Raw genomic sequence first — 14,270 nt, 5'->3', positions numbered from 1 at the left:
AGGTCGAAGCTCAGCCATGATCTTATTGAATGGCGGAGCAGGCTCGAGGGGCCAAATGGCTGACTCCTGCTCCTAGTTCTTATGTTCTGGAGGAGCAACCCAGAAGTCAAGCGTTCAAATCCCACCATAGCAAGCCGTGACATTGAGATCAATAAAGCTGGTAACTTGTGGGCTGGCAGCAGAGAAGAAATGACCACGGAAGCTGCCGGATTGTTATAGAAACCCAACTGGTTCACTGATGCTTTTCAGGGAAGGGAATCTACCACCCGCATCTGGTCTGGCCTACATGTGACTCCAGTCTCACACGGTCCACTCTTAATGCCCTCTGAAGTGGTTTAGCAAAAGCTCTTGCGCATCAATCTCATATAAACAATCTCTAGGGATGGAAATAAACATAGTTTTTCCCACAGTCCAAGGAGAAAAAAGGAGTTAAAAAGCATTGTATATTATTATGAGTGCAAATGCAATGATGATCAGTCCCACTCCAGAGACTTGACCACAAAAATCTAGGCTGGCACTCCCAGTGCAGTACTGAGGGAGTGCTGCACTGTCAGAGGTGCCGTCTTTCAGATGAGATGTTAAACCGAGGCCCCGTCTGCTCTCAGGTGGACGTAAAAGATCCCGCAGCGCTATTTTGAAGAAGAGCAGGGGAGTTCTCCCCGGTGTCCTGGGGCCAATATTTATCCCTCAACCAACATCACTAAAAAAACAAATAAACTGGTCATTATCACATTGCTGTTTGTGGGAGCTTGCTGTGCGCAAATTAGCTGCCGCGTTTCCTACATTACAACAGTGACTGCACTTCAAAAAGTACTTCATTGGCTGTAAAGCGCTTTGGGACATCCGGTGGTCATTAAAGGCGCTATATAAATGCAAGTCTGTCTTTCTTACACACACACACGTGTAAATACATATATATATACACACGCACACACACACACACACACACAGTTTGGCTGCTTGAACTTCATTTGAAAACAGTTGTTCTCCCCTTTTGTTTTACATTCCGCAGCCATCTCCGTTAACTGAAAATTATACATCTCTTCCCGGCCACAAAGTCCCATCAACATTTCAACGGTCTAATTCCCACCGCCGCAGCTGCCATTCCCTTCGGCTCTGATGATAGCCGCGGGGCGTAATGTTTGCTGATACAGTTTGTTTTGCTTTTGAATTAGACTCTCCAAATATTAGCCTCGGAATGCCTAGCGTCATCATGTTTTAAGCAGGTTAGTGCCTCCACTAAATCTACAGGCAAAGGACTTGCATACAAACGCACTAAACGTTCCTCAGCTAATATCGAAGGGACCCAATTCCAAAGCACTTGTGGGAAGAGGCTGCTTTTTTATGCATCTCTCTGTTTATTCTCTATTAAAAGTAAAGCCTAGATTGCTTTTTGCTCAGTTACACTGTGTTGCCCCTGTCAAAATCGTTTTGTATTCCAGTAAGGATTCTCATTCGTTGCTGATAGTATCTCTCAGAAGCTATTCTATTTTCTTGCATGAAGACGTATCTCAAGCAGAGCCTGGTTTTATCAGGACAGCAATAGAAATAGAAGGGATGGGCACAAATGCCATTTTTTTGTGACCACACGACCGTAACCATCACTCCCCCGCTTTGTAGGTTTTTCAGTAGCTGTTTGTCTATGACAAGGAAGAACAATTGTTGATTTTTTGCCTTGCATGCATCGCAGGCAGATTCAAGAACAAGGCCAGGACACACACGAACTGAAATCCAAGTATTTGTGGGGCTGAGGTGCCATTTATTTAGCTTCCACCACAGGACATTACTAACTTTTGGTTCAGCCATATTTGCTTGCTCCCTCCCTTCCCCCGCATGCCTGGGAACTGGGTAGATGAAGGGCACACCACCAGCAATGACCAGCGTCGGTGCAAGGGTCAGTGTCGGTGCGAGGGTCAGTGTCGGTGCGAGGGTCAGTGTCGGTGCGAGGGTCAGTGTCGGTGCGAGGGTCAGTGTCGGTGCGAGGGTCAGTGCGAGGGTCAGTGTCAGTGTAAGGGTCAGTGTCGGTGCGAGGGTCAGTGCGAGGGTCAGTGTCGGTGCGAGGGTCAGTGTCAGTGCGAGGGTCAGTGTTGGTGCGAGGGTCAGTGTCGGTGCGAGGGTCAGTGTCAGTGCGAGGGTCAGTGTTGGTGCGAGGGTCAGTGTCGGTGCGAGGGTCAGTGTCGGTGCGAGGGTCAGTGCGAGGGTCAGTGTCGGTGCGAGGGTCAGTGTCGGTGCGAGGGTCAGTGTCGGTGTGAGGGTCAGTGTCGGTGCGAGGGTCAGTGTCAGTGTGAGGGTCAGTGTCGGTGCGAGGGTCAGTGCGAGGGTCAGTGTCGGTGCGAGGGTCAGTGTTGGTGCGAGGGTCAGTGTCGGTGCGAGGGTCAGTGTCGGTGCAAGGGTCAGTGTCGATGCGAGGGTCAGTGTCAGTGCGAGGGTCAGTGTCGGTGTGAGGGGGGTCAGTTGATGCGTATCAAATGTGAAACCACTTTTATTTCTGGCTTACAGTCTAAGACGGATTTCTAATCATTTCTAGGCGGTCGAGTATGGCGTCCGTCAAACCTTTCATAAATGGATATTCCCCTGTAATTGTGAACATTGCTTTCCACCCCAGGGTACAGCCTAGGGTATTTAATAAATAAATACTTTTTTTTCTAATCAGTTACGTTCACTGTTAACTAACCAGTTTTGTAGAATTATCATAATTTTATCAGTGACCCACTTAATGATATACAAACTGATGGACAGAGACGCAGAGTAACCCTGCTTCATCACGACAAACAATTGACTCTTCTACATTGGCTTTATAGTTGTGAAATGTCCCAAGTTCTTCACAAGGGAAGGGAGATGACATCCCGGAGCTGGGAGAAGAGTTAGGAGAGTTGATTGTAGGTGTTATAAATCTCATCATCATGAAGAAACGACTCATGAAATAACACTGGACGGCCAGCTGGTGGCGACGTCCAAGGAGTATAAATACTCGGGCATGGGTCCAGCTCCCCAGGGACATTTTGTAAGACAGGAACTAGTGAAGTACAACTAGACCTCCATGTTTTGAAACAAGTTGATTAAAGCCTTGCTTTATACTCAAACCAAGTGTGTAGTGAGTTTTATTACGTCAGTAGGTGTGGTTAATGAGGTTGGATTTGAGGAGGCGTTGGATGGTGTGAAGAGATGCAGCGATGGGCGAGGGTTCCAGGCTTGCGGGGGCCCGGCGGCTCAAGGTCCTGTTCCTGGTGGTGGGGCAGAGGAAGGTGGTCAAAAAACAAACACCTTGTGAAAGGCCCGGCGCGGAAGATCCCTGGCTTCGATCTTCCGCAGAGCTTACGGGCGACCCTGAACGCCATCCTGACAAACCGTGGCAGGTGCGGATACTCGATGCACAGATGGAGGATTAAAAACTCTCCAGAGTGTGACGTGGTCACCCAGAACAGACCACGGAACATAGGACGACTGAGTGCCCCATTCACAGATCCGAAGGAGGAATCACAGCGACACACTCCACAACTCCTGGTGCAATTGGGGTACGGTGGCATACTGATTATATCACGGGGTTAGTAATCCAGAGGCCTGCACTAACCATCCGGAGACATGAGTTTGAATCTCACCACGGCAGCTGGCGAATTTAAATTCAGATAAATAAATATGGAATAAAAAGCTAGTGTCAGTAATGATGACCATGAAACTACCGGATTGTCATAAAAACCCATCTGGTTCACTAATGTCCTTTAGGGACGGAAATCATAGAAACATAGAAGATAGGAGCAGGAGTAGGCCATTCGGCCCCTCCAGCCTGCTCCGCCATTCAATGAGATCATGGCTGATCATCCAAATTCAGTACCCTGTCCCTGCCTTCTCTCCATATCCCTTGATCCCTTTAGCCTTAAGAAATATATCCAACTCCTTCTTGAATATATTTAATGAATTGGCCTCTACTGCCTTCTGTGGCAGAGAATTCCACAGGTTCACCACTCTCAGGGTGAAGAAATTCCTCCTCATCTCAGTCCTAAATGGCTTACCCCTTATCCTTAGACTGTGACCCTTGGTTCTGGACTCCCCCACCATCGGGAACATCCTTCCTGCATCTAGTCTGTCTAGTCCTGTTAGAATTTTATAAGTTTCAATGAGATCCCCTCTCATTCTTCTAAACTCTAGTTTAGAAGCTCTAAGCCTAATTGACCCGATCTCTCTTCATACGTCATTCCTGCCATCCCAGGTATCAGTCTGGTGAATCTTCGCTCCACTCCCTCCATGGCAAGAACATCCTTCTTCAGATAAGGCGACCAAAACTGCACACAATACTCAAGGTGTGGTCTCGCCAAGGCCCTTTACAACTGCAGCAAGACATCCTTGTTCCTGTACTCAAACCCTCTCGCTATGAAGGCCAACATACCATTTGCCCTCTTAACCGCCTGCTGCACCTGCATGCTTACCTTCAGCGACTGGTGCACAAGGACACCCAGGCCTCGTTGCACTTCCCCTTTTCCCAATCTATTGCCGTTCAGATAATAATCTGCCTTCCTGTTTTTGCCACCAAAGTGGATAACCTCGCATTTATCCACATTATACTGTATCTCCCATGCATCTGCCCAATAACCCAACCTGTCCAAATCATACTGGAGTTTCTCTGCACCCTCCTCATAGCACACACACCCACCCAGCTTTGTGTCATCTGCAAACTTGGAGATATTACATCTAGTTCCCTTGTCTAGATCATTAATATATATTGTGAATAGCTGGGGTCCTAGCACCGAAATCTGCCGTCCTTACCCGGTCTGGCCTATATGTGACTCCAGACCCACAGCAATGTGGTTGACTCTTAACTGCCCTCTGAAATGGTCTAGCGAGCCACTCCATTGTATTCAAGAAGGCGGCTCACCACCACCTTCTCGAGGGCAATTAGGAATGGGCAATAAACGCTGGTCTTGCCGGTGACGTCCACGTCCTGTGAATGAATAAAAAAAGATATATCTGGCTTAACCACCGAAATGGAAAATGAGAGTTGTTGCTGCACACCAACATCAGCCGTACGAAGCAGTAGCAGTCGGGCAATGGTCACACAGTCAGCCAGCATCAGAGGAGCAGGGGGCTCAAGCTGGCACATGGAGTCTGAAGGTGGTCCCAGAGATGCCAACAAGGGGTCTTTTTTTGTTGTTGATGTGAATCAATTCATTGCAACAGTGAGGCCTGGGGGGGTATGTGTGCACAAATCATTGAAGGTGGCAGGGCAGGTTGAGAAAGCGGTTAAAAAAGCTTACGGGATCCTGGGCTTCATAAATAGGGACATGGAGAACACAGGCAAGGAAGTTATGATGAACCTGTATAAAACACTGGTTCGGCCTCAACTGGAGTCGTGTGTCCAATTCTGGGCACCGCACTTTAGGAAGGATGTGAAGGCCTTAGAGAGGGTGTAGAAAAGATTTACGAGAATGATTCCAGGGATGAGGGATTTCAGTTACCTGGGTAGACTGGAGAAGCTGGGGTTGTTCTCCTTGGAGCAGAGAAGGTTGAGAGGAGATTTGATAGAGGTGTTCAAAATCATGAGGGGTCTGGACAGAGTAGATAGAGAGAAACTGTCCCCATTTGCTAAAGATTCAAGAACTAGAGGACACAGATTTAGGGTGATTGGCAAAAGAGCCAAAGGCGACGTGAGGAAAAGCTTTTTTACGCAGCGAGTGGTTATGATCTGGAATGCACTGCCTGAAAGGGCAGTGGAGGTAGACTCAATCGTGGCTTTCAAAAGGGAATTGGATAAGTACCTGAAGGAAAACATTTTTGCAGGGCTCCGGGGAAAGGGCGGGGGAGTGGGACTAACTGAAGTGCTCTTGCAGAGAGCTGGCATGGGCTCGACGGGCCAAATGGCCTCCTTCTGTGCTGTAACCATTCTATGATTCTATGAAGGGGGTGGCGGTGGGTGGGGAAACATGACTTTACAGGAGCAGCAAGACATAAAAAGCCTGACTGCGGCGAGCTCATTGAGGGCTGCCTTCGAGGGATTTTGCGGAACTGGCTCGGGAGGCTGAATGGCCTACTTCTGTTCCGAGGTTGCTCATTTCCAAGCCCGACCATGCAAGAAAGTTAAATTAATGCACGTTATTCAGGCTGGAGCCCTTGGGTTAATGACTCTGATTCTACTTGTATGAACTGCCCTCATCACAGTGATGGCCGAGGTATCTGCTTCAAACTGGTGTCCTCACAATATCGTCAGCAATTATTGCGTAAGTGAAAAAAGATAGATAAATTTAAATCGTCAGTTTTCAAATTGGAAAAAAGCGGCTCCAGTAATCGGACTCCCTCCTTTCGCATCAAGACTTCACAGCACAGACCTGAAAAGAGAAATGTGATCGGGCATGAGAGATGAGAATGAAAAACAGTAGCCAGTTATAAACGTCCTTCTGGAATGCAGTCACTGGGGTCACTGGGTCATATTGTAACGGTGCAGTAACGTGAATTACGTTAACAAAATACTGCAGATGTTGGGAATCCGAAATAACAACAGAAAATGCTGGAAAAACTCAGCAGGTCAGGCAACATCCGTGGAGAGAAATTTGAGTTGACGTTTCGGGTCGAACCCTTCTTCAAAAAAAGGGTTTCGACCCGAAACGTCAACTCAAATTTCTCTCCACGGATGTTGCCTGCCCTGCTGAGTTTTTCCAGCATTTTCTGTTGTTATAACGTGAATTACGTGAAGGACTCTCAGTGCAGACGCTGCATTAATCACCTCCCTGTGTTTAAGAGAATAGAGAAACTTGGCCACAATAGGGGATTGACTGGTCCTCAGCACTCTGTTGAGTGTGTCCTTCGTTAGTGTCCAGAATGGCCCAGACCGAAATATTCCAAATAATAATAAAAAAAGACCAAACCTTATTTCCTTGCAGGCGTCCCGTGTAAAATTTAAAGCCAGCAATTTATCTTTTTGATCTGATGGGATGTAAAGAGAGCAGCTTCCGCTTAATCCTCCAGCATGATGTGCAGGTTGTAATCTTGTCTTCCACTGCTGAGATTTAAATCTGTGTAAAACATCGGTGACTTTTCGCTAAGACAGCGCTGAACTTTGTGGAGCTGCGGGGAGAAGCTGTGCTGTCATTGATGGATGAGCTGGTGGAGTTTCTGCCCCACACTCAGGAGGAATGGTCCCAGGGAGCGCTCCCTGCATTCTGCGGAACACGGTGGGTGTGATCGCTGCATTAAAGGCGACACAGTTGGGAATCTTATCCATCCCGTGAAATGTCAGTGACTCTGGCAATGTCGGCCTGATCTAACTCTGCATTGAGAGGCTAATTTATCACCCGACAGCTCACAGAGTCCTCTGACACACCGGAACCGCTTCCAGAGCCAGGTTTTTTGTTTCTTCACCATTTGACTGCTTGTAACATTGTTCGTGGACACCAATTAAAATAGGACTGCTAGTCCTTCCATTCTTTGTCTCAACGTTTCTCTTTACCTCTGACTCTGTCGTCCTCTTTCTGTCTGTGTTCTGTATTTTTCCGGGTAGTTTTTCCTCATTCCCTGCAGTTGGACAATCGGCACTGTCCTGTCAGGCACAATGGCAACACCTTTGCATTTGTATCTTCTTCTTCTTAGGCAGTCCCTCAGAACCGAGGATGACTTGCTTCCACACTAAAAATGAGTTTGCAGGTGACTGATGAGTCCAATGCGAGACCTACAGTCTCTGTCACAGGTGGGGCAGACGGTGGTTGAAGGGGCGGGTGGGCGGGGTGCTTGGATTGACGTGCGCCCCTTTCGCTGTTGGCGCTTGGCTTCTGCTTGCTCCCGGCGAAGAGACTCGAGGTGTTCGGCACCTTCCCGAATAAGGAGATAATAAGGAGGTAATAGCACCAATTTTTTTTTGCATGTGCGGCCCATTGAAACTTCCCCACATGTGCGGTTTTTCCATTGAGAAAACGGAAAGCGGCTTGCACAGGAGCTTCAGCCCGCCATGCGGCCGCGCAGTTAAACGGGAACATTGATTAGGACAGGCGACCAAAACGCTTGGTCAAAGAGGTGGGTTTTAAGGAGCGTCTTAAAGGAGGAGAGAGAGGCGGAGAGGTTTAAGGAGGGAATTCCAGAGCTTAGGGTCTACACGGCTGAAGGCACGGCCGCCAATGGTGGAGTGATTAAAATCGGGGGATGCGCAAGAGGCCAGAATTGGAGGAGCGCAGAGATCTCGGAGGGTTGTGGGGCTGGAGGAGGTTACAGGGATGGGATGGGGTGGGGGTGAGGCGCAATGAAGAGTAAGAAGGGGAAGCCTGTTAGTTTGGGCCTCCCCCTCTCCTACACTGACACGGGATCTCCTGGGGCTTTCAAGTACACGTAAGTGACATGAATCAATCATTCATGAAAGAAAGACTTATGAAATAATACTGAGCGGCCTGCGGGTGGTGCTGTCCAGGGAGAGTATAAATACTCGGGCCCAGCTTGCTCAGGACATTCTTAACAGGAACTAGTGAAGGACACAACTGGACCTCCATGTTGTAAAACAGTTGATTAAAGCTTTGTTTAACGCTTAGACCAAGTGCCTAGTAGTTTTCTTACGTCAGTAAGTGTGCCTGTGATAAGCACATGGCTAGCGTTCCAAATCGAGTCCACGGAGGGGTGCGGTAGGCGGAGGTGGGCGGTAGGGAGAGGGGGCAGTAGGCGGCGGGGGGCAGTAGGCGGAGGGTGGAGGCATTCCTAGTTTCCTGCCTCCCAGAATGTTCATTGATTGGAGCAACAGTCGTACATCAACTGGCCAATATTAATCCCTCAACCAACATCACTAAGGCAGCTTATTACATAGAATTTACAACAGAGAAACAGGCCATTTGGCCCAGTTTATGCTGGTGTTTATGTTCCACATGAGCCTCCTCCCACCCGACATCATCTCACCCTATCAGCATATCCTTCTATTCCTTTCTCCCTCATGTACTTACCTAACTTCCCTTTATCTGGTCATTTACCTCAGTGCTGTTTGTGGGAGCTTGCTGTGCGCTAATTGGCTGCTGCATTTCCTACATTACAACAGTGACTACGCTTCAAAAATACTTCATTGGCTGTGAAGCACATTTGGACGTCCTGAGGTCATGAAAGGCGCTATAGAAATGCAAGCTCTTTCTCTTTATTTGTCTCCATAACTATAGTCACTGAACTTCAAATTAATTCATTGTATGTTAAGCAGATAATCCAGGTGCTGCACAGTACTGAGGGGATCCTGCATTGTAAAGGTGCCGCTTTCTGGTTTTTGTTTTATTTGTTTATGGGATGCGGGCGTCGCTGGCAAGGCCAGCATTTATTGCCCATCCCTAATTTCCCTTGAGAAGGTGGTGGTGAGCCACCTTCTTGAACCGCTGCAGTCCGTGTGGTGAAGGTGCTCCCACAGTGCTGTTAGGGTGGGAGTTCCAGGATTTGACCCAGCGACGATGAAGGATCGGCCGATATACTTCTAAGTCAGGATGGTGTGTGACTTGGAGGGGAACTTGGAGGTGATGGTGTTTCCATGCGCCTGCTGCCCTTATCCTTCCAGGTGGAAGAGGTCGCAGGTTTGGGATGTGCTGCCGAAGAAGCCTTGGCGAGTTGCTGCAGTGCATCTTGTAGATGGGACACACTGCAGCCACGGTATGCTGGTGGTGGAGGGAGTGAATGTTTAAGGTGGTGGATGGGGTGCCAATCAAGCGGGCTGCTTTGTCCTGAATGGTGTCGAGCTTCTTGAGTGTTGTTGGAGCTGCACTCATCCAGGCAAGTGGAGATTATTCCATCACACTCCTGACTTGTGCCTTGTAGATGGTGGAAAGGCTTTGGGGAGTCAGGAGGTGAGACACTCGCTGCAGAATACCTAGCCTCTGACTTGCTCTTGTTGCCACAGTATTTATGTGGCTGGTCCAGTTAAGTTTCTGGTCAATGGTGACCCCCAGGATGTTGATGGTGGGGGATTCGGCGATGGTAATACTGTTGAATGTCAAGGAGAGGTGGTTAGACTCTCGCTTGTTGGAGATAGTCATTACCTGGCACTTCTGTGGCGCGAATGATACCTGCCACTTATCAGCTCAAGCCTGAACGTCATCCAGGTCTTGTTGCATGTGGGCATGGACAGCTTCATTATCTGAGGAGTTGTGAATGGCGCTGAACACTGTGCAGTCATCAGCGAACATCCCCATTCCTGACCTTATGTTGGAGGGAAAGTAATTGATGAAGCAGCTGAAGATGGTTGGGCCTAGGACACTGCCCTGAGGAACTCCTGCAGCGATGTCCTGGGGCTATGATGATTGACATTCAACCACCACAACCATCTTCCTTTGTGCTAGGTATGACTCCAGCCAGTGGAGCGTTTTCCCTCTGATTCCCATTGACTTCAGTTTTACTGGGGTTCCTTGATGCCAGACTCGGTCAAATGCTGCCCTGATGTCAAGGGCAGTCACTCTCACCTCACCTCTGGAATTCAGCTCCTTTGTCCATGTTTGGTGAGATGTTAAATCAAGGCCCTATCCACCTGATCTGGTGATTCAGCATGTTAGCCATCCCATGGCACCACTGTAAGAAGTACAAGAAGTTCCCCAGTTTCCTGACCAGCATTTGTCCCTCACCCAAAGCCACCAAAATCAGAAGTGGTCACCCACCTGACTCCTGTTTGCGGGATCTTGCTGTGTGTAAAACGACCACTAATTTTGCCTGCATAACACCTCTCACTGCACGAAAAATCCTTTGGCACATTTCTGAGCAGCGTGGTTTGACTTTACTGTCCAGGTGGAATCGTGGGACACAGGCAACATAAAGAACCAACGCCTCATCACTGACCCAACAGCAGAGGTCCCCGGCTTCGACCTCAACAGCAACGACTTGTATTTATACTGCACCTTTCACGTAGTAAAACGTCCCAAGGCGCTTCACAGGAGTGTTATAAGACAAAAAATTTGACACCGAGCCACATAAGAAGAAATTAGGGCAGGTGACCAAAAGCTTAGTCAAAGAAGTAGGTTTTGACTTAAGAAAACTACTAGGCACTTGGTCTAAGCATTAAACAAAGCTTTAATCAACTGTTTTACAACATGGAGGTCTAGTTGTGTCCTTCACTAGTTCCTGTTAAGAATGTCCTGCGCAAGCTGGGCCCGTGCCCGAGTATTTATACTCTCCCTGGACAGCGCCACCCGTAGTCCACTCAGTATTATTTCTTAAGTCTTTCTTTCATGAATGACTGATTCATGTCAGGTTTTAAGGAGCGTATTAAAGGGGGAAAGAGAGGTAGCGAGGCGGAGAGGTTTAGGGAGTGAGTTCCAGAGCTTAGGGCCCAGGCAGCTGAAAGCATGGCCGCCAATGGTTGAGCGATTATACTCAGGGATGCTCAAGAGGGCAGAATTTGAGGAGTGCAGTGATCTCGGAGGCCTCCCTCGAAGACAGTGGACGGTGCTCAACCCAATCCTCACAGGGCACGGGCGAGGGGCCGCCTGCTCCACCAGTGGACGATGAGGGACGACCCGAAGTGTGACTGTGGCCATGAGTCCCAGACCGTGGAACACGTCACATCAACCTGCCCACTGAGATCTGTCATGGGAGGCACCTCATTTCTCCACTCGGCATCTCAGGAGGCCATCGAATGGTGAGCCAGACTAGACATCCCATAATAAGCTCGTCTCATCATACGAAACAACAACAACAACTCCATACAAACTGGAGCTTCAGAATTCAATACAAAGCTGCTTCGATTCCTCGTCTATTTTTAGACTCGACGTCGTACTGATTTACTAACAGATCACACAACCTGTGATGTTGAACAGACAACCAGAGGAAGCTGCCTGAGGGCTGACTTGTTTTCTCATTCAGATGAAATCCCTTTTGAAAAGTACCTGTTCTGCATTTGTAAAGGGCGGCCTTTGAAACGCTTTAATAGTTCATTTTAAAATCATCGCAGTACAAAGTAAATGTTTAAACCTATGATCCATATGTAAAATATGATCCATTAACTTTACCGGGTAAATCTCTGCTGAACTTAATGGCAAATGCGTCCAGACGGAAATATTTTGCGAACCCCTTGCTGTCTGGTTTCCTTTCATTCAGACACTGGATCCAACAATTTTTCTTCCCAAATTCATCTTCTACAAAATGCACAATTGGATTCATAACTCCTCGTCTGATTTTTAGAGTGGATGATTTTTCTCGACAATAGATGCCATTGCGGCTCTTCCTTTACATTTGACTGCAACATCAAATGTGAGTGAAGCTCGGGGCGTTGAATATTTCGGGAGCAGATCGCTGACCTTTCATCTGCCATGTGACACGACTGCTGAGTCATTCGTGGTCTAGGTACGTAGGGACAGGAGGAGGCCATTCAGCCCCTCCAGCCTCCTCCACCAGTCAATTAGATCATGTCTGATCTGTATCTTAACTCCATCTACCCGCCCTGGTTCCGTAACCCTTAATACCCTCGCCCAACAAAAATCTATCAATCTCAGTTCTGAAACCTTCAATCAACCCCCAGCCTCAACAGCTTTTTTGGGGGGAGAGAGTTCCAGATTTCCACCGCCCTTTGTGTGAAGAAGTGCTTCTTGACATCACCCCTGAACGGCCTGGCTCTAATTTTAAGTTTATGCCCCCTTGTTCTGGGCTCCCCCGACCAGAGGAAATAGTTTCTCTCTCTCGACCCGATCTACTCCTTTAAATCATCTTAAACACCTCAGTTAGATCACCCCTTAATCTTCTATACTCCAGGGGATAGAAGCCCAGTCTATGCAACCTGTCCTCATAAATTAACCCTTTTAGGCCCGGTATCATTCTGGTGAATCTGCACTCCACCCCCTCTGAGGCCGATATATCCTTCCTGAGGTGCGGGGCCAGAACTGAAGGCAGTGCTCCGAATGCGGCCTAACCAGAGCTCAATACAACTGTGGCAGCCCTTTGTATTCCAGCCCCCTTGAGATAACGGCTAAAACAGGTGCACGAGACATGCTTCCTCACATTGTAAGATGGCGTTTGTGTACTGGGTTGGTGATGGGTCTTTGTATTCCTCTGTCACATTCACTTCACTGCTCAGCACTTACATCAAAAGTGCAACCGCAAAAAGGAGGAGAATTGCGGGGGGAAATACTGTGCGGTAAAAATACTTTCCCCTTTCCTTTCAGAACTATTCTCTCCCCAGGAGCAGAGAATTCTGAAGCCCAGGTATATAACTGTAAAAAGAAAGAAAGAAACTTGCATTTCTATAGCGCCTTTCGTGACCACCTGACATCCCAAAGCGCTTTACAGCCAATGAAGTACTTTTTTTTTTAAGTGTAGTCACTGTTGTAATATAGGAAACGTGGCAGCCAATTTGCGCACAGCAAGCTCCCACAAACATCAATGTGATAATTGTAAAGTCTGTAGGTATTATGGCGAATTAATACACAGACTACAAGAGTAACTTTAACAGGACTTTACTATTCGAAGGTCAGGGTGAATCTGCCCAATAAATCCTGACACAGCACTTATATACCGGTGTGGTCACCGTCGGTATTACAGTATACAGCAGCCAAGATAAAGTAGTGCCACACCTAAAATAGTTCTCTTAAAGGTGGACGGTTACATACAATAGTTCTCTTAAAGGTAGAACAGTTACATACACTACAATCCTCCCTTTTTAGCTTACAACATACTTATTCCCCATTAACATAACATCATAACATATATACAACTTATGCAAAACAGTTCACAGATTCAGTCTCTCTGGAGGCTTCCTGACTCTGTCCGGATAACGCCTCGGTGGTGTAGTAGTTTTCGGCGGGGTAGTAGGTTCTTCTGGCAAGGTCGATTCGGCTTGAAGGACAGTGTCGGGTTCATCTGATTCCAGTATTACCAGATCGGAGGTAGGTGCTCTGGGTATCTCTGCTTCAACATTAGCCGTGTAAGGTTGTGGAGTAGGTTGGTCCTTTGTGGATGACCCTATGATCTGGTCAACATGGCGCCTTATTATGCTGTCACCAATGTCCACGGTATACATCAGCGGCCCTAGCCTTTTCCCAATAGTTCCAGGCTGCCATTTCTCGGTACGGTAGTCCCGGGCCAAAACTTGTTGACCTATCTGAAAGGATCTAGTTGGCCTTTCATTCATGCCCTGAAATTGCCGGTTCTCTACGTCCCTTCTGACGTTTGGCTTAATCAAATCCAGCCGGCATCTTAGTCTTCTATTGAAAAACATCATGGCAGGAGTTTGGTTTGTGACCGCATGTGTTGCATTCCTGTACGCCAACAAGAAGTTATCTACCTTATGTTGTAGGTTGATGTCTTCATTACCCATGGCCTTTATGGCCTTCTTGAAGGTCTGGACAAACCTTTCA

The sequence above is a fragment of the Somniosus microcephalus genome, chromosome 29 (genome assembly GCF_052327205.1).
Source record: "Somniosus microcephalus isolate GS21.2 chromosome 29, FLI_Smic_1.0, whole genome shotgun sequence".
Lineage (NCBI taxonomy): Eukaryota > Metazoa > Chordata > Chondrichthyes > Squaliformes > Somniosidae > Somniosus > Somniosus microcephalus.
This window is presented reverse-complemented; position numbering follows the sequence as displayed.